This window comes from Armigeres subalbatus, chromosome 1, assembly GCF_024139115.2.
Source record: "Armigeres subalbatus isolate Guangzhou_Male chromosome 1, GZ_Asu_2, whole genome shotgun sequence".
Classification (NCBI taxonomy): domain Eukaryota; kingdom Metazoa; phylum Arthropoda; class Insecta; order Diptera; family Culicidae; genus Armigeres; species Armigeres subalbatus.
In genome coordinates this window covers 35,605,138-35,628,253 of record NC_085139.1, presented here as the reverse complement: position 1 = coordinate 35,628,253, position 23,116 = coordinate 35,605,138, and the positions used below count along the sequence as shown (strand labels likewise).

The 23,116-nt window shown below is 37.0% G+C and overlaps 1 protein-coding gene across 1 annotated transcript in view; it reads right to left on the bottom strand.

Moving 5' to 3' along the window:
* The window catches only part of LOC134224265 (serine/arginine repetitive matrix protein 2), a 37,169-nt gene extending 22,245 nt beyond the window's left edge, over positions 1 to 14,924 (bottom strand). The window contains exon 1 of the mRNA XM_062703601.1: positions 14,387 to 14,924. The gene's annotated coding sequence lies outside the window, so the exon portion shown is untranslated. The remainder of the gene's footprint in view (positions 1 to 14,386) is intronic.
* Between the last annotated feature and the right edge of the window lie 8,192 nt (positions 14,925 to 23,116).

The following is a 23,116-nucleotide window of genomic DNA, read 5'->3' as shown; positions in this document are numbered from 1 at the left end:
GATTAGCGGGTCGGGAATGTAGTCCTGCCTCCCTCGGTGATCCCTAACCCCGCACTTCCTGGTCAACCCAGGATGTCTGTTGAGCAGATTCCCCCTCCATTGTTTAGGAAGAAAAAAAAACACACACAGACATCACCTCGATTCATCAAACTGAGTCGAATGGTATAAGAAACTTTACTATCAGATGTTCCTGTAAAAAGTTCGCTTTCAGAGTGAAATGATAGCCTTTCGGTACAACTTTTTTGTACGAGAAAGGCAAAAATGAGAACAAATTATATTTTCTTAAATTTTTTAGACAAGTTTTTATATAGATGACTAATGAGGGATCAAGTCCCCGCAAATTGAGGCAACAACTCAAAATCCAAAAATCCTGAAATTGTGGTGGCAGAGATGTCCTACACAGTTGGCAATAAATCTGCTCTTTTATTTTTTACAATTTTTAACAATCAAATAAAATTCATTCAGTGAGTGCAACTAATAGATGGATATTTGAGTTTTCGAAATGTCACTTTGATCTGTCAAAATAATACACGCCCGCGTGTATTTGGTGAGCACCATTTTGTTAGATTGAATTGACATTTCGAAAACTCAAATATCCATCTATTAGTTGCACTCAGTGTTGTGCTGAATCATTATCAGACGATAATAATTGCAATTTTCATGCGAAAAATTTTCACGCGAAAACAGTAGGCGTGTTGTCGCTGGCGACAACTTCTCAAACTTTGCACTCATACGATAATAAACACAGAATTTTCATTCAAACATTAATCTTTACTAATATCAGCTAATTGTCAACAGTCCCGTTATAGCTTCTATTTGGCGTTATGGTTTCATGGTAGTAAGGAAAAAGAGTTCAAAATATAACGGTAAATGCTTTAAATCAAGATACGATTTCCAAATGATTCTTATTCGCTGGCGAGTTTTTATCACTTGATAATTTAAAAGTAAGATCGCGGGTGAGTTTTGATCATCCTTGATTTTTTGAAAATTTGATATTTTCCATCCCTGGTTGCACTCACTGAATGAATTTTATTTTATTGTTAAAAATTGTGAAAAATAAAAGAGCAGATTTTTCGCCAACTGTGTGGTGGAATGTTGGCATTTTTATCAATGAAGATCATTCAGCATATATATGGATTTGTGCTGTGAAAAAATGATAGCATTTGGTCATTATTGGGAGAAGTTGTTCAAATTTTGCATGGCCACTAAAACATCTTTAGGAGGAACAAAACACAGTAAATAATAGAGTAAATAAGGTTGTCAATCAAAAAAATAACTCGTCACATAACGATTATTTGTCTAGAGGATCTATTATAAAAATACGGTTTAACAATACTACTTTAGTTCTTGGTAAAACAGGGGAGAAGCATGTCTTCCAAGAGGTCAAGTCTCCCAACCTTCCCCTACTGTATAAAGATTGAGTTAAAAAAAAAATGAAATTGACAGGTCACCTGCTCGTATGACTGTATATACCAATTTATAAATTGTGACGTAAAACACCTTCAATTAGCTACTGATGGAATGCCAATAAGAGCAGCGAGGTAAATGGCTGGCAAAGTTTCAGAGCGATAATTTTTTCCAAGATCCGTAATTTCATTTCTGCTATGAAGAAAGTATCATCCGATGGATACATGAAGTTTTATAAAAAAAAAGTCATGGTCAATAGAAAAAATGACTTTAGTGACTTGATGTCGAAAAAAGAGACTTTTTAGTGACTAGGCCGAAAAAAGTGACCAAGTCACTAAAAAGTGACCCGCTACCAGGCCTGCAGCTTACTTCCACTGCGAGGTTTCTATGCCAAATTTTTTTTTTTTCCAAGTTCGTTTATTTGGTAGGCTCAGGCGTGTATAACACTTAACGGAGCCATGGTTCTTTGTGATATATACAATCAATATCATTTTATTATACAGTTAATAAGAGAGGGGAAGGAGCCAGCGTACTCGTGGTGACTCGAGGTTAGTTTACAAAGTTTAAGGATGGACGGGGCTTAGGATTTGGGATAAGGAAATTTCAGCTTCTCATCCGGGCATTTGGCGTCAGTGACGATGTGGCGTGTCGTCATGCTCGAGGAATGGTTCGACTGGGAGCATCTTCCGGATGGCAACAGCTATGGAGCTCTACGGAACAAAAAGGCAGAGACTAAACAAAAAAAAACTTTGAAGAAAGAAGAAATAAAAAACAAAATATTAAATTTTGTTATGCCAAGTTACCATTTTTGCATTTGTATATCATGAGGCTAACACGATGATACTTTTATGCCCAGGGAAGTCGAGACAATTTCCAAATAAAAAGTTGCCTAGACCGGCACCGGGAATCGGATCCAGCCACCCTCAGCATGGTCTTGCTTTGTAGCCGCGCATCTCACCGCACGGCTAAGGAGGGCCCCACCAATACATGACACGTAATAAGCGTGCTTCATATCGCTGCCCACGATCTTATAGTAAGTAAAGTAAAGTAGTAAGCAAATGTCAAACTCGAACAAATCCGATGCGCGCGCGACTGGTGACCGATTGGCCAACTAATGATTATTTGAATCGACCAGTAAATCAGTGAACGATGGAAATTTGACGATAACACATTGAACATTCACTCATTAAATTCATCGTCGTACACACTTTAACGACATCTGTTGTTTTCACTAGGTTGGGCAAATCACAAACCAGATGGCGGTAGAGCAAACGTTTTAAAACGACGAATGACCAAATGAGAAATTCTCTTTCGCTAATGTCTGGGCTAGTTTTGCAATTATTGCAACATTTTAACCTTAGCACGCTAAACAAAAAATCTGATGTAAATGTTGATATAGCTTCCGAAGCCAGAAAGTAAACAAAGAGAGACTCTCTTTTGGACATTCGTCGTTTTCAAAAATCAGGTGACAAATCCGATGCGCGCACCACGAGTGATCGATTGACCAACTAAAGATTATTTGAATTGACCAGTAAATCAGTGAACGTTGAGAATTTCATAAGTATTATGTCTGTTTGTCTCTGCCTAAGCATTAAGCGTAACAAGCGAGTAGTAAGCACTGTAGTAGAATGATTTAATGTACCTACGTCTAGTATATACAGTATAAGATGCGAAAATTTTCTCCAAGTACGAGACACTGAAGACGGCCTTACTGTTGAGGTCGAAATACGTATCTGTTAAAGTTACAATCAAGTGGTGGAATTAAATGGGATAGTACGAACTCATTTTATGACAAGTTGAGACATTCAACTAATAAGCTAAAAATATGTTTTTAAATTAGTATAAAAGTGATTATCAACTACTTGTTCTCATGATTTTTGAACCCAAAAAGTCCACTGAAGTTATGTGAAGTTATATTATTAATTATTATCAAAATCTGAAAACAATAAATATTGCGCAACGAAGTGTAAAATGGATCAATGAAAAATGAAATAAAGTAAAATTCTTAAATTTCATTATCTGTAATAAGTATGATGTTCATCCAATCAAAAACATAGAAATTAAAAGTGAGCAAGTTTTTTTTTATAATTTCATATAGGGGAACTGTTCACTGAACATATATTCATCTCATCGCAAAACAGAGAAATACAGCACCAATCTTGTCGCTTCTTTGTGCTAACATGTTCACTGTGTTCACCGCTGAAAAAAATCACAAAAATAAATAACAAATGAAATACCTTTTCATTGCTTTTTTTGTTGGGATGGAAATGGGAGCTATGCGATTAAGTGCCGAACCATTCCCCTATTTTTGCAATTGGGGTTATTGCTTTATTCTAAAACAGATATTATTTTCTTCTTCTGTCTCCACACTGCTAAATTTTTTGTGGCATTATTTCATTATTTGAAAGATTACATAAAACAAAAAAGGAGCCGCCGTTCCGCAACGAAAGTAAGATAGACATGCAATTTTTACAATAATCCCAAGAAACTTTTTTTTTTAACTATTTTATTATTGTTGTTTTTAATGAAAACTCAACACGAACTAGCTCGAAGTAACTTGACAGCTCTTTGCTAACAACAATCCTCGAATAAGTCAAAACTACATCGCGTAGCTTCGAGCTGTCTTGTTAGACAGGACTTATATGTAAAACTATTAGGAAAAATCGCGAGATTTATGTCTGTTTGTCTGTGCTTGAATCGTTACTGAGAATTCATATATTATATCAACAAACCATATTCATATGAGTGTATTGGCAATGCATAAATCGTTAGCACGTTAGTCCGAGCGCCAAAGTAGCATCATGGTGTTAACGCTGTCTGTCTGTACCTATAACAAAGATAAGACGTTCCTCTTGTTCAGAAGCCTTGTCGGTTTATACTGGAATTTCGAGCTTCACGTGATTTGCACTCACACGGTAGGAAGCGTCCCATGGTAACAGTTCTTCTTGGTTGTTGTACATACTCTAACTTCAGACAGTTTGGACGGTGCTGCATGAGGAGCTTAGAACTGGGATATTTGAAAATTATTATTGTAAATCCAGTAGAAGACATATTTTGAAAGCTATATGTACAGTTCCTGAATCGGCTAAACTAAACAGGATCATTATCAAGGCTTCTATTCAACCTTCTACTGTTATTATCCATTCAAAGTAAGTTCGGAGCCAGTACACATAAGAGTTCTCAATTCCGCTCGTCACCAGCCACGCAATCTACAAAGAGTCCGCAAATCATCTTCCGAGCTCTTACTACGCTACGTATGTCTATTCATTGCACAAACACTCCATTTGCAAACATAGCCAAAATTGCCAATTTTATGGACATTCTGTCAAACTTTTAATATTATTACTAAAATTTTAACATCAAGAACAAAGATCTTGCTTACAATCACCGCAGACAAGACGTATCAAAGGTTGGGAAAATTTAAAACATACAACAATAACTACACATAGCTATGTCATTTATTAATGCTTGCATTCTTTCTTCTAGTCCGGGACAGACACCACAAGATACAAACTACAGTCACATTCAATGATTCGGACAAGTTGGCAAATGCCTCACGAAGACGCGACGGTTCAGTTTCAAACGCAACCTCTTAGAACAGTGTACCAACCAAAGCACCGAGAAGGGCCGGATAAAGAAACCCGATTTCGAAGAGCAAGATTTCGTTTGCATGTGGAACTATTTGCACAAAAATATCTCATTTCCTCGCGCGCGCGGTCTTTGTTTCCTCTGGCTCTGGCAGCATGCATGCCTTTCAAATCGAACCGCTTTCGACGGTTGGTTGGTTGGACGTGGACCACATCGCGAGAGCGTCAGGCAGCACACGTCTGTGACGTCAGCCAGTGAACTCGTGAGAATGCTTCGGTCATCGAAGCGGCACAGGAAGGTTGACACGCCATCTACCAATGCTCTATTATAGCCAGCAACCGGGCGAAGTGTGATCGGTGTTATCTCCATTGCGGTACGACGGCGTTGGTTGTATGAGAATATGGGGGAAGGTGCGAGAGCGAACGGAGTATAGGGAGTGGGAGAGTCGTGTGCGTGCGAATTCCCCGGATAAGATAAATACCTAAACCATGCTTTTATAAACGAAGTAAAGGTTCGCTTCTTGTCTTTTACATTGTTTATTGATAATAAATTGTTGATAGCATAAACAGATTATTTAGAACAATATAATTATTTTGTATAAATCGTATTGACAATAGAGAATCTTCGTCCCATTCAAGGCGAAAGGGGGCCAATAGTGAATATCTAAATTTTGATTGGTTCCACCAATAACTTATATACCGAAATTGTTGAAAAATGAGTTGCGTCTACTAGTCTTCTTCTTCTCCTTCATTGGCATTACATCCCCCACTGAGACATTGCCGCCTCTCAGTTTTGTGTTCATTAAACACTTCCACAGTTATTAACTGCGAGGTTTCTAAGCCAAGTTACCATTTCTGCATTCGTATACCATGAGGCTAACACGATGATACTTTTATGCCCAGGGAAGTCGAGACAATTTCCAATCCGAAAATTGTCTAGACCGGCACCGGGAATCGAACCCAGCCACCCTCAGCATGATCTTGCTTTGTAGCCGTGCATCTTACCGCACGGCTAAGGAGGGCGTCTACTAGTAGGTTGGCTCAAATTAGTATGGGAAAACTTATTTAAATTTTTTTGATGGGCCGCCCTTTCCCGTTCTATTTGATGCCCTGATGTTTTAGACAAAATTTCAGCCAAATCGGCCAACGTTTGGGCGGTGCTAAACTCATTGGAAGTTTACATGGAAAAATAAATTGAATGGAGAAACGTCGACAAACAGTAATTTGAGTAACAGTAAGTGGCACCGTTTACGATGAAGAACTATGGCAATCATTCAGTTCCTGTGGAATTTAATAGAAAATGTTGTGCTGAAAACCGTGAGTTTATGAAGCATATTTTTTTTAGTATTTTGGTCAAACACCACTTCAGAGAAATGATAATAATAAAATCGAAAATAAAAACAAGTAGATTTAAAATACTGTTTTTTTTTTTTTTTTTTTTTTTTTTTCGAGAGTTGACCAGTTGTAGTCTTAATAGACTGGTATCTCGACTGGGCTCTCCATGTGATACACAATACTAGCAGACGACTCAAGCTATGTTGCTCACTAGGTCACTGCGGTCTGGGTTCGTATTGTGATCATACCGAAATATTTCCCTTCCCGCAGTCTGTCAGTTTAAAAACAAATAATAATAATAATGAAAGCTCATCACGCGCATGAATGTTTTCCGAATAATTAACATGTAAAGTTGATTTAATGTTTTCTTGGAGCCGACATTCAATACCGAATAGTAGTCTATGTTGACAACGGGTGGTACTGATGCCATCTCCAAGTAAAGGCCGTTCTACAGCGATTAACGCAACGGCGCATCTTGACAGTAATTCTGTATTCTCTGTCAAAACGCGTCACCGAGCCCACCACCGCAGCCGAGCCATAACACTTTGATGTAATGTGATGGGATCATACTAGTGGACTTTGTTTCAACATGGAATAATTTAAATGGTATCGTAAATATACAATAAATTAATTTAAGTACTATTGCAATTAATCGACATATTAATCTGAGAGCTTCCATTATTTTGGCGGTTGATCAAGATTATGGCGTCATATCCTTTACAGTACTGTCTGATATCATAAATTTCAGTAGTCAAATGGTCATGTTCTATTCCGCTCTTCAAAATTCAAGTCTTTAAAGTCTGGTCCAAGATTCAGTTATCAATGGTATGGTAATGCTTCATTGCGTCTATTTCCTAGCTAAATGAATGAATTTTACGATTATGAAGCATTGATTTATATGAATAACATCATTAAAAATATGTACTACTCGTTGGATAGTCATTTCTATTATTGTGAGTTGTATAATTAATGTAAAACACTACTTGTCTTCTAAATTTTAGATCTGTTATTGTCATTGTGTTGTTGTCGGTTGTCTGTCTGTTATGTTTCAACATAAAGGTCTTTTATAACTTTGTCTTATTAGTGTTTCAGTCATTGTTAGATACAGTATGTATAAAACTACAAAAGAATTGTTGAGTATTGCCTTACAAATCCTATGTCCTTCTTCTATTTATCAATATATGATTTCTCCTTTTATCAATCTCTTTTTCTCTTTTATAATCTCAACCTCCACTTTTTTCTTCTGTCTCTCTTCTATCTCAGATTTTCAATTTAATATTTTTCTATCCAATAGTACAGTAAACTTCTACATTGGCTGCTCTAAACCATTTCTGAAACAAAAATAAAAAAATAAAATTCTGTTTAATTACTGAATCTAAAATGTTCAATATTATTATTTCATTCTGTGACCAATCTATTTTTTTTAATCCTACGTTTTTTCTTGGCTGATTTCTGGTTTGCTATGACATTACTATTTTGAAATTTTCAACCTGATGTAAATCCTGATAAGTCTAAATAGTTCTTCACTCCCAATTGAAAACATTCTGAAAATTGAATGTCTCTAAAATACAAAGTAGACTTCTCAATTTCAATCTATATTTCAACCTATCCTATCCTACCTATGGCCACGCGTTGGCTTCGCTACTTCCAGTTGACGAGAAATTGATTAATTTCCCGACCCCTTGGAGAGTGCTAATGAGCCCTAGCGGATCCTCCATGTAAAGAGCTATACCTGATAAGTATGCCGGGACATACGATCAGGGGCTCAGTCTGCAAAGCAGCCGATCCACTGTGAATCGTTAGAGGCGCACTGAAGTGCTCCAAATGTGATATGATACACAGATGAATATTATCTTCAGTACCGTCAACCCCCGTGACCTTGGCTAGGGCGATTTAAAATACTGTTTTTTAGGAACATAGCACCATGATTATGGTCTTACTATTCCGATCAACTTTGTAGAACAACAAAAATGTATCTTTCCGCGTAAAACTGTATCTTGGACCATACTTCAGTGATTCAGTAGCGCAAGAAATTGACTCTTGGAAATTTATTTACTCAGAAGCCGATCTAGAATTATTTTTATAAGGTTAACGCTATGTAATGTAGATTTGAGATCTGAATAAATGCACAACAATAATATTGAACATTTCTTCAATTAAGTAATTAATTAAGAAAGTCGCTTTGTCAAGCAATCTCTGTGCATTTTTCGTGAAGTCTAGACGAAGTAACAATAGGAATCCATAGGTAAAAATAGGTAAAAAATTCAAAGATTTTGTTGTTGAAATTTAAAAGACATCCAAACGAGTTCACGTCACGCGGGGCCAGTCGATCGTCGGACTATGTTGTTCCACTTTAGGCCGTTCCGTTTGCTGCACAAAATGCTGGTGGTTTTGATCGGCGGAGGGGTTTTGTTGGACTTTTGGGATAAGCATGATAGGATAGTTTCGATGTCGGTATGATCTATAAGAATTCCAGGGCGAGGATTAACGTGGAGAAGAAGGGATCTATAGTAGGGAAGGGAGTCGATCTCTTTCAGATGTCTGTTCAATGCCAGACTGCGACTTTTGAGGGCCGGGATGTGCAGATTTAAACCCCCGTGTTCCTGTTTCCGAGTCAATTGCATCATCGGCACGCGGGCGACAATACCCCTCCACAGGAACGTACCCATCGTCGGCGTTATCTTCGCTGTATGTAGGCTCAGTTGAGGCAGCACCGATAGAGAGGTACCGTACTATATGGACAACTCAGGGGGTAGAGGGGTATGATGAATGTCCAGTCCATGGTTAACACAAATATCTTAAAATTTGCATGAGCAGATCCACGCTGATGGAGAAACGTTTGGACTATAAACTTTTTTGTACAGGTCCCATTTTTATGATAAGGCATACTAATTACAAACATGAATTCATCTACCACCATCTACTCGTGGTTGAAATATTTCAATTTTCTGGTTAACATGTAACAATTAGGACATCGTCTCAATTTACGAAATAACTCTAATTAAAATGCAAAATGACGACCGTTCAATTGAACAGATAGATAGATGTCTTATTGTCATGTTAAAAAGCATAACAATTCTCATGATAGTAATTTGTTTAAGCACTGTCACTTTTAAGTTTAGTTTGAATTTTATTCGATAAACAGGACATGGGATAGATAATGGCAAACTTATGGGAAACACGTTTGAAGATTAATCATTTATATGTGATGTTTCTTTTCAGGTTTCTCTTATATGCGTTTCTCTCGAAGTATTTGACTGTAATCAAACGGTGCACATTGATCACGCGACGCCTCTGGAAACGATAGATATTCTTGGCACGGATTTCATTCCAGGCACAGACTCAATGTGAGCGAAATTAATTTTCGTAAACTTCACTGCTTACTAGAAATTTACTATCCAGCTTGTTGAACCCAATATTACGTTAATATTGTCGTTTTACAGGGGTGAACCACATTGCAACTGCTAGACGGGAACACGTGCCGTTTCAATACTATCATCTACGAAAAATTCATGCAAGAAAAAAAATTGAGGCTTATTTTATAATGCGTCGGGCTTACCCCCAAGGGGTGACGCCCGGATAAAAGTGTACCATAGGCTCAACAGTGTAAACAATTGAATTACCATACTCTCTACGGTATACAACAGGATATATTGTTTCTTGATGGTTGTCCATATTGTATCAACACCGTGGATATAATACGTCAACATAGTTATCTAATGTAACAATACTTCCAATTGTTTTTAGAACATAAACATAGTGCATAGTTAGAACATAGTGCATAAATTTTAATCATTGATAACTTCTGAAAATTTTGTTCAAATTGCATATAAGCAATATATTGTACTTCCTGTTGAAAACCGAAGTGAGCTCTCGCGACAATCGAGTTTTCTCCCGTTTCCTTTTGTCGCAACTACGTGGCGACTAGTGCGCATCATGGCGCACGGCGGTGGCATAGATACGCACTACTCGCGATGCAGTTGCGACATCATGAAATAAGGAAAAACTCAATCGTCGCGAGAGCTCACTTTGGTTTTCAACTGGAAGCACAATAACAATATTTATCCCATTGCCGCAAATATGCATTATTTTTCTTCAAATTTCATTGTTGAACGGTAAAGCCGTCATAATTAAGAAATCCAATATCGTATTGTTTTACTTTAAAAATACAATTCAATATAATGTAATTTGAACGGTTTTCTTTGGATATTTCAACAATATATTTACGATACACTCTATTGTTTGACAAACAAAAGTGTATGCAAAAATCTCAGATTTTGTATAGTTACGATACTTAACAACCCGTACGTTCTAATGCGAAAACTTCATTTACAATTTAATGAATGGTTCATAACAATACATTCTAATGTATTTCTATTATTTCATCTATAATAAAATCTATTGTAAATTTATTGTGTTGTATAGTGATGTTACAATAAATTGTATTGTTTTTCTATAATATTTTTTATTCGGGCGGGCTTACCCGCATCTTTTGAGGACATCCTTTTTCTACATGTTTTTTGTTTTTCATCTGTATGTTAAAATCATCAAACTTTAATGTTTACAATGCATACATATCTCGGGTACTTATTCAAAAGGACGTATGTGATTCAAACGTCAATTTGTCCAATCTGATGACACTCCCACGCAAACCACTATATATATATATATATATATATATATATATATATATATATATATATATATATATATATATATATACTATATATTTTAATTAAATATTACTTTCATAACAATCGCCAAATAGAATACAGCAACCATTCGTTAACTAGGCCAGAACCCTAGGCCCAGTTAACGAATGTAGCTTTTTGACTTTCTCGAACAACAAAGTTGTCCCGAAAGGCTGTCATTTCACTTCAAAATAAAACTTTTTACAGAAGGCTCGATTACATATGTTGAAAAATTGTAAATATTAAATAGTTTTGAGACATGATCATTGAATCACATTGAATAATAGAATGCTTACTGTTTTTTTACTAGGCTTCGGCCCAATGAGTGAAAGTCCACTGGAAAATAAATCCAGTTAAAGAATGCAAGAGACTTACTAGATGATTAGTTTATAAAAGGCGATGAACCAATGTCAGGGATTGAATCCTAAAGAGAATGAGCAAGTCTCTCACTTATCATCTCTGTATACATATACGATATGTAGCATCCCGCGAGAGACTTTTTTTTTCGCAAGTTGTCATGATAGAGAACTGATTCGGGAGGCTATACCCCATGATAAATTTATTTTAGAAAGCTCCAAATGTGGGGAGCACTGGCTCTGATGATGCATTTCAACTTGTTCTACACAGCTGTGCAGTAACCAACACGAAATAAGCGAAAACAAAGCCAGAATCACCATTTTTCTGTAGGGGCTGCCTATCCGATTCTGTTTTTTTTTTCGCACTTGTATACAAGTTTGATAAATTTGTTATCATGGCTTGTTATGATTCGGAACAGATTTTGCCTCTCTTTTATCGTTGTTCGTTATCTATTGAGAGCGATTTCTGCAAACCCTGACCAATGTAAATGAAATTGCTTACATTCAATCAGTTGTATGATTATCATCAGAACTGATTCATATTCCTACTATTTAATTTTATATTTTCATTACCTTGACCATTAGGTATGAAGTTATTCTAATAAGCAAGTTTTTTGTGGAATTTTAAATTAGTTCCAAATTTTATCTGTTCCATTATTAACAACATGCTCCTATATCAATAACATTCGCAAAACAGTCAATTTAGGCTCAATTTGTGTCGTGTTTTGTTGTTATCCGGCGTGCTCACTGCTGAAAAAATCACATAAATGAGAAATAAAACAATTTGCGCACAATAAGGCATTTTATAAGACGTTTCGTGGTGGCCCGATTATTTACTTCTAATGTTTTGTTTTGGTATGATTCTGCGTGAACATTCCGTTTGGTCCAAAATAACAAAATAATGTTTGTAACGTTTTACTTTTCATTCGTGTTTTCTTCAGCATTTAATGCTTAGAATGCAATGCTATGAATAATCTAACGACACGTTTTAAGAGTCGTATGAAAAACTTTGTTATAAAACCCTGGTAGACGAAAAGTAAAACAGGCAGAATTGATGATTATAACCCATCGGAATGTTCAGCGCGAAATTATCAAACAAACGGGCTCCCACTAATTGTCAAAATAGATAAACACGAGAGAAACAGCTGTTTCGATCTGTCTCATAATATGGCTTATTTTTTGTTTTCGAATGGTATTGACACAGAGAAACAGACGTCTCATTCAACATATGTTCCATCGTACATCTTTTTAACGGTTTACTTAACTTTTTGTAGGTGGTCAATCGGCCACCGATGGCGCTTTCATCGATTTTGCTTGTGTTTGATGTTTGCACACTACCGCCATCTGGTTGCCGCTTGGCCACTCACCGGGATTTTAGCATTGGGGGACAATGTTTTCGTGACGATTGCATTTTGTTCTAAGTGAGACGTCTGTTTCTCTGTGGTATTGATTTGGGTACATGGTATGAATTCAAGGAGCAGTTCCTCTAGTTTATAGACTGGAATCTAATGTCTTAATGAACCCTCAACAATTAATCTTCTTGTAATTTTGTATTGTAATTTATAGGAATAAGCTTTCGTATATTTAAATATTTCCATCCAGGCTTGTAAAATGTCATCTGCATGTCATTTGACTAATTTGTTCATAACTTTCTTCAGAAGCCAAATTTATTCCATAATTTTAGATATACTCATAACGCTTGAGTAGGGCTATATTTTTGTCCAAGGGCACATTGCTCTAAATATTACATATGAGGCTGGATAGTGAAAACTCTCCGAAATGTCACGTGTCATTTGAATGACATTTTGCCTCCCACGCCTCAGATTACATATTTACAGCAATGTCTTGTTAGACAAAGTTGTAGGCACATTTAAGAGCTATAAGTTCGTCATACCTCAGGAATGATGGCTACCTTCAGAAAAAAGTTCTGGGAAAATTATACAACCAAATGCAAATGACATTTTACAACACTGCCATCAGAAACAAAGAAGCCCTTTTTGTTTTGTTTTGCTTTTCTGTTACATAAGTCGCTCTTAGTTCCCATATGTAAAAGCGACATATGACACAGTGAGACTTCAAACAGAAATTTCTACATACCTCGATTCGTAAAAAGATTGAATTATTAAAGAATTTTAAGATCTAAAATCAGTATATAAAACCAAAATAAAAACGTTTATTTTTAACGGACTAAAAATATTGCTGTTTCAAATCAAAGAAACTTATAAGCAAGTGTATACAAATTGATCCATGAAGGTTTGCAAAATGATTTTGAAAGAGTTTTCCATTCTAACCACAGGTAGGTACCCGGAAGCAAATCCATTCTGATTATTACGACGTATTGTTCACGTGTAGAATGAAAAATAAAGGATAGGTATACGAAAATACTCTCAACATAACGTATTTGCACACCAGTTCGTTGGTTTTGTTAGCCGAAAATATGAACCTTCTTCAACCCCAACACTACTACACACACCCCAGTTTTGTGCGCTCCCTATAAGAAACGAAAATAGAAAAAGAAGTACGCCCACTTCACTCTCGAATCCCAGCATAAAACTTCGCAATGAGGTTATGTTTTGATAACATTTTTTTTTTGTTATTGTTTTTATGTATGTTTCCTCATCAAAGTCCCTCCGAGAGGGGGGTGGCCGCTAATTTTACCACTTCGATTTAACATTTAAAACGAATGATGAATCCTCTCGGCCATCGCACCACAAAGGGCACAAATATTTACCTACTTGCAAAACGGAACACCTCGTGTTTTGTTTACAATCCTTATGGCAGCACAAAAGCGCCCACGTTGTTTTTAGTGACACTTCGGGTCGGGTTCCAGACAAATTAACACATCATTGCGGAAAAGTAACAACTCATCGTGAATCTTTTGCACCAAATCATCAGCAATCGGTACAGATTAAAAGCAATTGCTAGAGAATCAACCATCTTTTCTACATTTTTTTGCACCACGTTGTTGGCATTTTCGGTCCTTTTTCCCGATCAAAGAAACTTCACGTACCCATTCACTGTGCGCTGCTCACAATCACCTCCGAAGGTCGATTCCTATATTCGACCAGCAGCTCTATTCCTTATACTCCTCACTTCCGAATGCCATGCACGTCAGCAACAATATTTCCAAATATTAGCAAATTATTCACCTTTTACTTCTTATAAAACACGCGACTGTTGCCCCGAGAGCTTCCACTGTTTGATTGCTCCTCTTTTTCTTCCGCTATGCTGCGCGATCCCTCACACCGCAGTCAGGCGGACACGATGACCACTACCAGCAACAGCAGCACTCTACTTTTTTTTCACGTGAAAATATTTTCCGATGGCTATTTTCGGCTTTCGAACTTTTCCACTGGTTAACGCACTCCTGGGGTTCGATTTATTTATCCATTCACTGGTCAATCGATTGATTCACTCGGAAAACACTGAATTTTTACCAGATTTCACATTTTTGAAGTGTTTTCAGGGCGAAAAGTGTGCGCGCCGAAGGAAAGAACACCGCAAGCCGATACGCGATAATCACATGGAAAAGTTATCTAATGACAGCCAGAAGCTGCGAAAGGTTTCGAAACGGTGATCGCTGTGGCACAGGCAGCGATGCCAGATTGCTTCAACATCAATTCCGTAGATTCACTCAAAATTTTTGCTTTGCCCTATTTCGTCGCTCCTCCACTATCCTAGTATACGGAACATTACACGACTGATCTCTAACTTTTCTCACTGCATAGAAAGCAACTAACTCTAAACTGTCGACAGTATCCAGAAATACTAACAAATACTAACGAAAAACTACGTCGTATCTACGGTAGATTGATCGAAGAGCTCTGGTTAGGAAAGCATGAAACTAACTGATAAACGCCATAACAACCGAACTAGCAACCGTTTCTTTGTTTGAAGAAAATCATCCATACTAGAAATATCACGAAATATATTACGGTACAATGAGTCATATTATCGCAAAGTTTAGAGTTACTTGCCCCTTGGTTACTGGTCTTGTTATATCCGTACTTTCATAGAAAACCAAGAAGAAATAAATTCAAGGCAAAGTGCCCTATACACGCACTTCCACACTCGCCGTAATGGCAGTTGCTATACATATTTTTGTCAGTAACTGTTTCCAATGCTGATACTACCGTTTTCGCATTTTATTTAAAAATTTGAACATAGAATCAGTTTAATATTATGCACTTCTTATTTTTCAGAATATTTCAAATTATTAAGCTGAGCGCTGGCAGTGCCATAGTTGTGGTAATGTTGGTTAACCAACAATTTTGACATAATTAGTTTATTCATAATTTGGCGTCAGCAGTAAAAACTGTAAGGTCAGAGCTAGTCCAGAACAGAAGTACAAGTAAAACAAAACCCTATTTTGACATTGAATTAAGATAGCAAACCAAGAAAATCCTCAAAATAACGAAATTACAATCCATCCATTACAAAACTTCTATTTCTTACATTTCAAGGAATTTCTGGAGCAACTCCTGGATTAAATAGTATTTCATAAATGTATCCATAATTCTATGTTAAGTCTGCATGACATTTTTTGTAAATACTTTAAACAATTCTATGGGAACAATTATCCATGAATTAATTTGGTAAGTCATCCAAAACATTCTTTTTTGAAATTCCTTCAGAAATCCTTTAGATATTCCATCAAAAACTATTCCAGAAATTCGTTTTGAAATTCTAACAGGACTTCCTTTGGAAAATCATTCGCAAATATTCAGAAACTTCTTCGAAACCTCCTAAAGGAGTTGCTTTCGAATTTCACTAACTTCCCACAAATTCCTTCGGAAATTTATATAGGACAACATTGGTAAGTTCCGTAAAGAATTCTTCCAGAAACTAGTTCAGAAATTCTTATAAGGATTATTAAAGGAATTCCTCCAAAAATCCCTTAATAATATTTTCAAAAATTTCAACAGGAATTAATTCAGAAATTATTTTATTAACTTTTTGGAAAATCGCTACACTATTCTATTTATTTAGAAATTTATCCAGTAGTTCATTTGGACTTTCCTCTAGAAAATTCTAGGACGAAGCTCTAGGAGTAGCCGAACGAACTAGAAAAGTAAATTCCAAAGTTTTGTAAAAGAATGTTCGACATTCAAAAATCTTAGGAATAATTTTCAGTGAATTTCGCGTAGAAACTTCTGAAGAAATTTACAAGGACTTTACCTTTACTTTACCATGTATCCCTGGAAGAATGTGCAATGGAATTATCAGCGTATTTTCTGAAAATTATTTGGAACTCCTGGAGGAGCCTCCGAAAGTATTTTTGGAGGAATTTACAAAAGAATTATTGAAGGATTTTCCGAAGGAGAACTTGAGTGGATTTTCGAAAAGTATTCCTAGAGGAATTTCTGAGAGAATTGCTAAAGGAATTTCCAAAGGAGTTTCTAAAACAATTCCTTAGGAAACTTCCGGATGAATCCCTGAAGGGTTTTTCGAAGGAATTTACATTGAAATGTCAAATGGATGTGTGATTTCACTGAATGAATAAGTTATGTGCATCATACACAAGAATTATTTTCAATGTGATTCTTTACTGGACTTGGCAATCTCGGTCAATGTTCGACTAGAATTTTTTTTCAGGATTGCTTTCATAATGGAGGGACGAGTATCAGCGTGGAAATTGATCTCTCTTCAACGCTGATTTTCTTCCATTTTTCTTCATATGGAAGCAAGACAGAAGTTCATTCGATTCAAATCGTAACGAAAATTACCCACGGATCGCTTTTTAAGATCCACTTCTATATAAAAAAAATTCTGGAACTATTAATTCTAATGTTTTCGCCTCCAATTCTATCATGAAAATGCGGTTAACCTTATGCAGAAGTAATCTACACACCCCATAAATCAAAGAGATATGAATGTTTTTGAATTGTTTCGGTGTATGAATGCACCATCTACGGATAAATCCACTTTAAGATTTTTATGCGCATAGCCTATTTTTTCGTCTATGAGTTATATATTCATATTTAAAATTAAATAAAGTCGACACAATTATTAAAAAAAACATGTCCCCCTCGGATTATTTTTGTCTGAAATTAATAAATTGAGGAAGCAACAATAAAATTTCCATTTTTTTTAGAATTTTCGAAACATTCTTTAATAAATCCAATGAGTTTATGTTTTTAATTCATTCAAAAATAAAAATTATTCTCTCCCCTTGACCTTTCGGAGACCAATAGGACATAACTTTCAATAAATATTTGTAACGGTCTTTCCCTCTAAATAGAAACCCATATATCAGGAACTTGTATATATTGTTTACTCAATTTGAACTAAATTTGAAACCAGATAAATTAAAGCCAAAAGTGTGGTAGTAAAAAATCCGTAGATTTCCGCAGAAATTTTCAAATTTCCGTAGTTTTTATCTACGGATCCGTAGATCCGTAGAATGCACTCAATTCCGTAGATCTACGGAAATTTCCGTAGATCTGGCATCGCTGGGCACAGGGTCGAATTCGAGGGGGATTTGCGTATATAGTGACAGGTGACAGCTGTCAAATTTCGGAACAGGCTTACACGGAAATCCGAATCCATAATAGGCCTTTTGATGCGACGAAGGTATCTCGCGTAACATTTGAAAAGGGCCTACAGCCAAAACGTAAATACTGAGAAAATGTCGTTCGAAAAAAATGCATCACAATTTCTATTCCTATTTCCCAGGTTTATGATATTTTGAGCAGCATAAACTCCTAAAGGCACATAATCAGCACTATTTATCCATCCATAACCTTAACTGCATCGAAAACATGCAAAAATGTGTCGAAATCGTTCAAATAAAAGTTTAAGTCTATTTTAATTTTTTTCTCCGGGATAGGCCCTCTTGATAAGTCATTCTGCATTTGCTTGTCATTCATAGACCCTTTTTTTATGGCATTTTCCAAACGTAAACATGGAATAAGGCTTTTTGCGAGAGAAAATTTTTCTCTTTTCGAGCTCGGGCCGATGGCGGTTTGGAAAAAATCCCGTTAACGGCCTCCAAAATGGAGAAGGCATATCCCTGACAGAAAAAAAATGAGTAGCTTGGCAGTTTGTTATATTGAAAATAACACATTATAGGCCTAATTGAAAATTAGTTTTTTCTAAAGAATTTAATTGAAGATGCGGAACATTTTTATACTATTAGTAGCTATTAGAGGATGCTATCGAAGGGTGTTAAAATTGAATTTGTTTACTTTTCATCGTAGGCCCTAATCAATTGTTAAGCGAGGTATCCAGCTTTTCGCGCACGGTAATGGCGGCGCTTTTGATTTGAAAGTGTATCCGTCCCCGTATACTTCTTTGACAACTGACTTGGGTTTGACATTTCGATTACCCTCTCCCCTCATCCTGGAACAGGAGGAAAACGGAATGTCAAACCCAAGCCAGATGTCAGAGAGGTACAGGGACGGATACACTTTTAAACCCACAGAGCCGCCATTTCCGTGCGCGAAAAGCTGGATAGGGTCTCGCCGACATTTCTCACCAACACGAACACACGGTTGTTGGTTGCAAACAATCCCATTTAATTTTGCCATGACAGCTGCTCGTGGTTGCAAACAAACTGAGTAAAAGTGAAACGAAAGCCTAATTGAGTTCTCCAAGCACATTTTATTTACCAACATTATTGGCGAAATTATTCGAAATTTTATTTTGTGATATTACTTAATACACAGTATGAGAAAAGTCCAACCCCGTACTGCTTACCGTTTCTAATTAAATTGCTTTTAGAATTTTTGAGAAGAGTTTTAAAAACTTCGTATGCTTTCCCATGGAGATTTTTTCGATTATCATCTTTCTGCTTCTTCTTCTTCTACTCTGGGGTCCAGTCTTGATTCTCGCCGTTTTGGGTTAATGGTTGATTTGTTCTGAAATGTTGCCTCAAAATGACTTAAGCACAAAAATTTTATTTTTACTGATTTAGACTTTTACCAGAATTTTTATAGCATCGGTTAGGGATCGTTCAAAAATTACGTCCATCGTTTTTCGGCATTTTCAACCCCCCTCCTGTCACAACCTGTTACAAATCACTGACCCCCCTCCCCCCTGTACGTACAACTGTAAATTATATAATGGTTCGTACACTACTTTTACATGGAACTTAGTGAGAATTAACTCTCTCCATAGTTAATTAAAATATTTTTCTGCTTATCAAATTGTTTCTAAAATATAATTAGCTACTTTTTCTTGTTGGAGGTAACATAAGACGAGACCCCCTCTCTCCCCTGTCACAAACTGTCACAAATTCAAGACCCCCTCCCCCCCTCAAACCTTGGACGTAATTTTTTAACGATCCCTCAAAGTATTCTTGGGCGATGCACTATCGTTTGCAACCATAAACGAGGTAGGGCTTTAGAACCCAATTGACGATAAAATCAGCTGATGTTAAACGCCTCGTGAAAAGGCCTAAATGCGACCCATCACACTTAATCAGCATGTACCGTGGACCCCCGACAATTTGAACGGTACATACCTCAATCAAATTAACGGGGTAATTTTTAAATTGAACTTCTGGTTACTCTCTTTGCATCAGAAAAACTGGTTTCTGGCTGCTTTCTTTGCTGGTTTTTTTGATTCTGCGCTTCGTTTCACGATCGCTCCGATCGAAGAATTCGCTTTATAGATGACACCGGTGGACATCGGTTGGCCCGGACTGGAATTTACTGAAGAAGTTTACAGCAGCACTGATGTCGGGTCGTGGCGAAAGGGCGAGGTACGTCAAACAGCCATTAGTTTTCTATATGGTTTCTTTGTCACATCATGCTCCTTCCCGTTATCCAATTTCAAATTTGGTTCCAGCGGGGTCGCTACTGGCTTGCAATCGCCCATGCCAAACCGTTGCAGCAGATGGCCTATGTACTTCGGTTGACTGATCCTCATCGTACCTTCGCTTGGTTTACAATCCGAGCTCCGTCACAAATGAATGGAATCGCTCGTTCCAACTCTTCGGTGCCTGTTTCAAACCGTATAATGATTTCTTCAGCCGTCAGACCAGATTTGGATCCGAACTCGCCACATCCTCTTTTTGACGAATACCTATATATTTCCTCCTTCAATATGGTAGATCCAGTTGGGAACCGAACTGAGCTCTCTCGACAATCGCATTTTCCCCCATTTCCAGATGTCGCAACTGCATCTTGAGTAGTGCGCATCTATGCCATAGCTGTGCGCCATCATGCGCACCACTCGCGATGCAGTTGCGACATTCAGAAATGGGAAAAAATGCGATTGTCGCGAGAGCTCAGTTCGGTTTTCAACTGGATCTACAATACACTCATCCTAAATGTTTAACGTATATTAATTATTCCCGGCCTACCATTCGTCAAACTTCTTCAAAGTTATTTACATAAAATTAAAAAAAATTATCGGTATTTCTTTACACTAAATTATCCCCAAAAACGATACAAATCTTAATTAATCGTTATCACAATTCATGTAAGGCATGATATCAACGCAATGATATACTTCGACAAAGTATTTCGGAGATGAACATCGCTACGTCTTTACCACTAAATTAATTGCAATGACGATATGAATATTCATGAAACGTTATCAGATTTTTGATAAAGTACGATCTCAACGTTATGATATATTTTGACAACGAATTTTACTGTTGAACATCGCTACGCCTTTATTACTTTTCAGTTCATCGATTCATATCGTTGGATACCAAAACATCGATGGATACCTTGGCGTTTGTTTACATCCCGGAAACGACACTATCGGGTTTCAATTCTAAAAGCCGTAATATAATTTACGAACAAATTGACCGCCATTGATGTTTTAGGTTTGCATTTGGGTAAATGAGATGAATATGAAAATAGTATGAGGTGGGAAATAATTCCCGTTTATACAAGTAAGATTTGAACGGAAATTACAAGGCATAGAATGTTAATACAATTTAGCTACTCACAATCAACACTGCATTGTGGGCTAGTGGTTAAGTTCTCTGCGAGTTTCTCTGGGCACATTTCTAATCATTATACTTCTCCAGGTTCGATTCCCGATTAAGCAAATAGGTAAAAAAAATGTAAAAACAAGCCTCTGAAGAATCTTTTTTTTTGTTTTCGTTGAAAACATTGACAGGTCGGTAAAGCAGAACTGTAAAAATTTATATCTTTTTGGCGGCATCAATTGATATCGATATTTTGGAAACAATCGATAACAATTTTCCGTGTTTTAGCTTTTGATTCATTTGAAATTCTTCATTAAGGCTGCCTTACACCTCGGGAAAATTTTCCGCCGGAATTTGGTCCCCGTGTATTTTAAAGGGGGCCGGGATTTTTATTTTCCGTGCCCAAATTCCGAAAACATCGCATATGCAAAAATACATGGGGAAAAATCCGCGGACCAAATTCCCGAGGTGTGAGGCTACCTTTAAGGCTGCCTTCTACCTCGGGAAAATTTTCCGCCGGATTTTGGTCCCCGTGCATTTTAAATGGGGCCGGGATTTTGATTTTCCGTGCCCAAATCCCGAAAACATCGCATATGCAAAAATGCATGGGAAAAAATCCGCGGACCAAATTCCCGAGGTGTGAGGCTACCTTTAAATGGCATCGATCGCTATCGACGGTTGATATGAAAACCTTTGAAGAATTTTAAAGAAAATTGAAGAAATGGTTGGTCGGGTTATATGATTTTTCTTAGATTTATTCTGGATTTTTTTTAAACATGTTGCGAAGAGTTTGGAGGCAAATTGAAGTCACATGATCAAAAATACGAGCGAAAAAAAATCGTGTTAAAACAAAATCCTGTGTATACCGTTGAGGAAAGCGGTACGTCCATCTGATTAACATGGTACTCTTTCTTATTAGCCACCGATAGGAGCGATCGAACAGTGGTGATTTTGGCTACGGGCGCGCACGTTTCGTCGAATTCGAATCCCTTCCGTTGCGAATACCCTTCCGCGACCAGACGTGCCTTGTAGTGGTCCACGTTACCGTTCTCGTCACGCTTGACTTTGAAGACCCACTTGCAGTCCACAAGGTGCTTTCCAGTCGGTTTGGCTATACGAGGTCTCACGTCTTGTTTTTCTGTAGAGATGCCAGCTCACTCACAATAGCGGATTTCCAGTAACGCCAGTCACTTTGCTTCTTCAGACCGCCGATACACGGATAAAATCAAAAAAGCTAATTAACTTACTATTTATTCCTTCTGAAGCTTTCTTTAATTTTAATTATTACAAAGATTATAAATAATTCTAGCTTCGCTTGATTTTTAAGCATTGCAATGATTTAATGAAATTTATCTCTCAAATGCTTAACAAGCTTGCATTTGTACGCTTGAGAGTTGAGAAAAAAGTCTTATTTCACTTTTACTGTTCAGCAAGGTAAGGTCGAATCACAGCAACTTTATTTTTCTTTTCAGATTCTCCCAGCTTATTGGTCGGACGTGGTCGGTTTATTTATCTATATGTCAGTCCGGCTTTGCGCAGACAGCAATAAGATTATGAAAAATAAAAACGTCCACAAAAAGAAACTCATTTCACGCACTTCTTCCGGAGTTGAACCGAACCGATAATGCGATCTCCACAAATACAACTAGTTTTCCCATGATACCCAAGTCAGCGAAATATCGAACCGTAATCAAGGGGAACGACATAAGTTTTTTTCTAGCAGAAAGATCTCGAAAAAAGACAGCAAATCCAGCATCAAAAAGACGACAAAACCTACACAAGACATGCCGTCTTTCACGAGAATTTTCACTTGGGAAAATTTGTGTCGTTCCCCTTTACCGCCATCATCCCTAC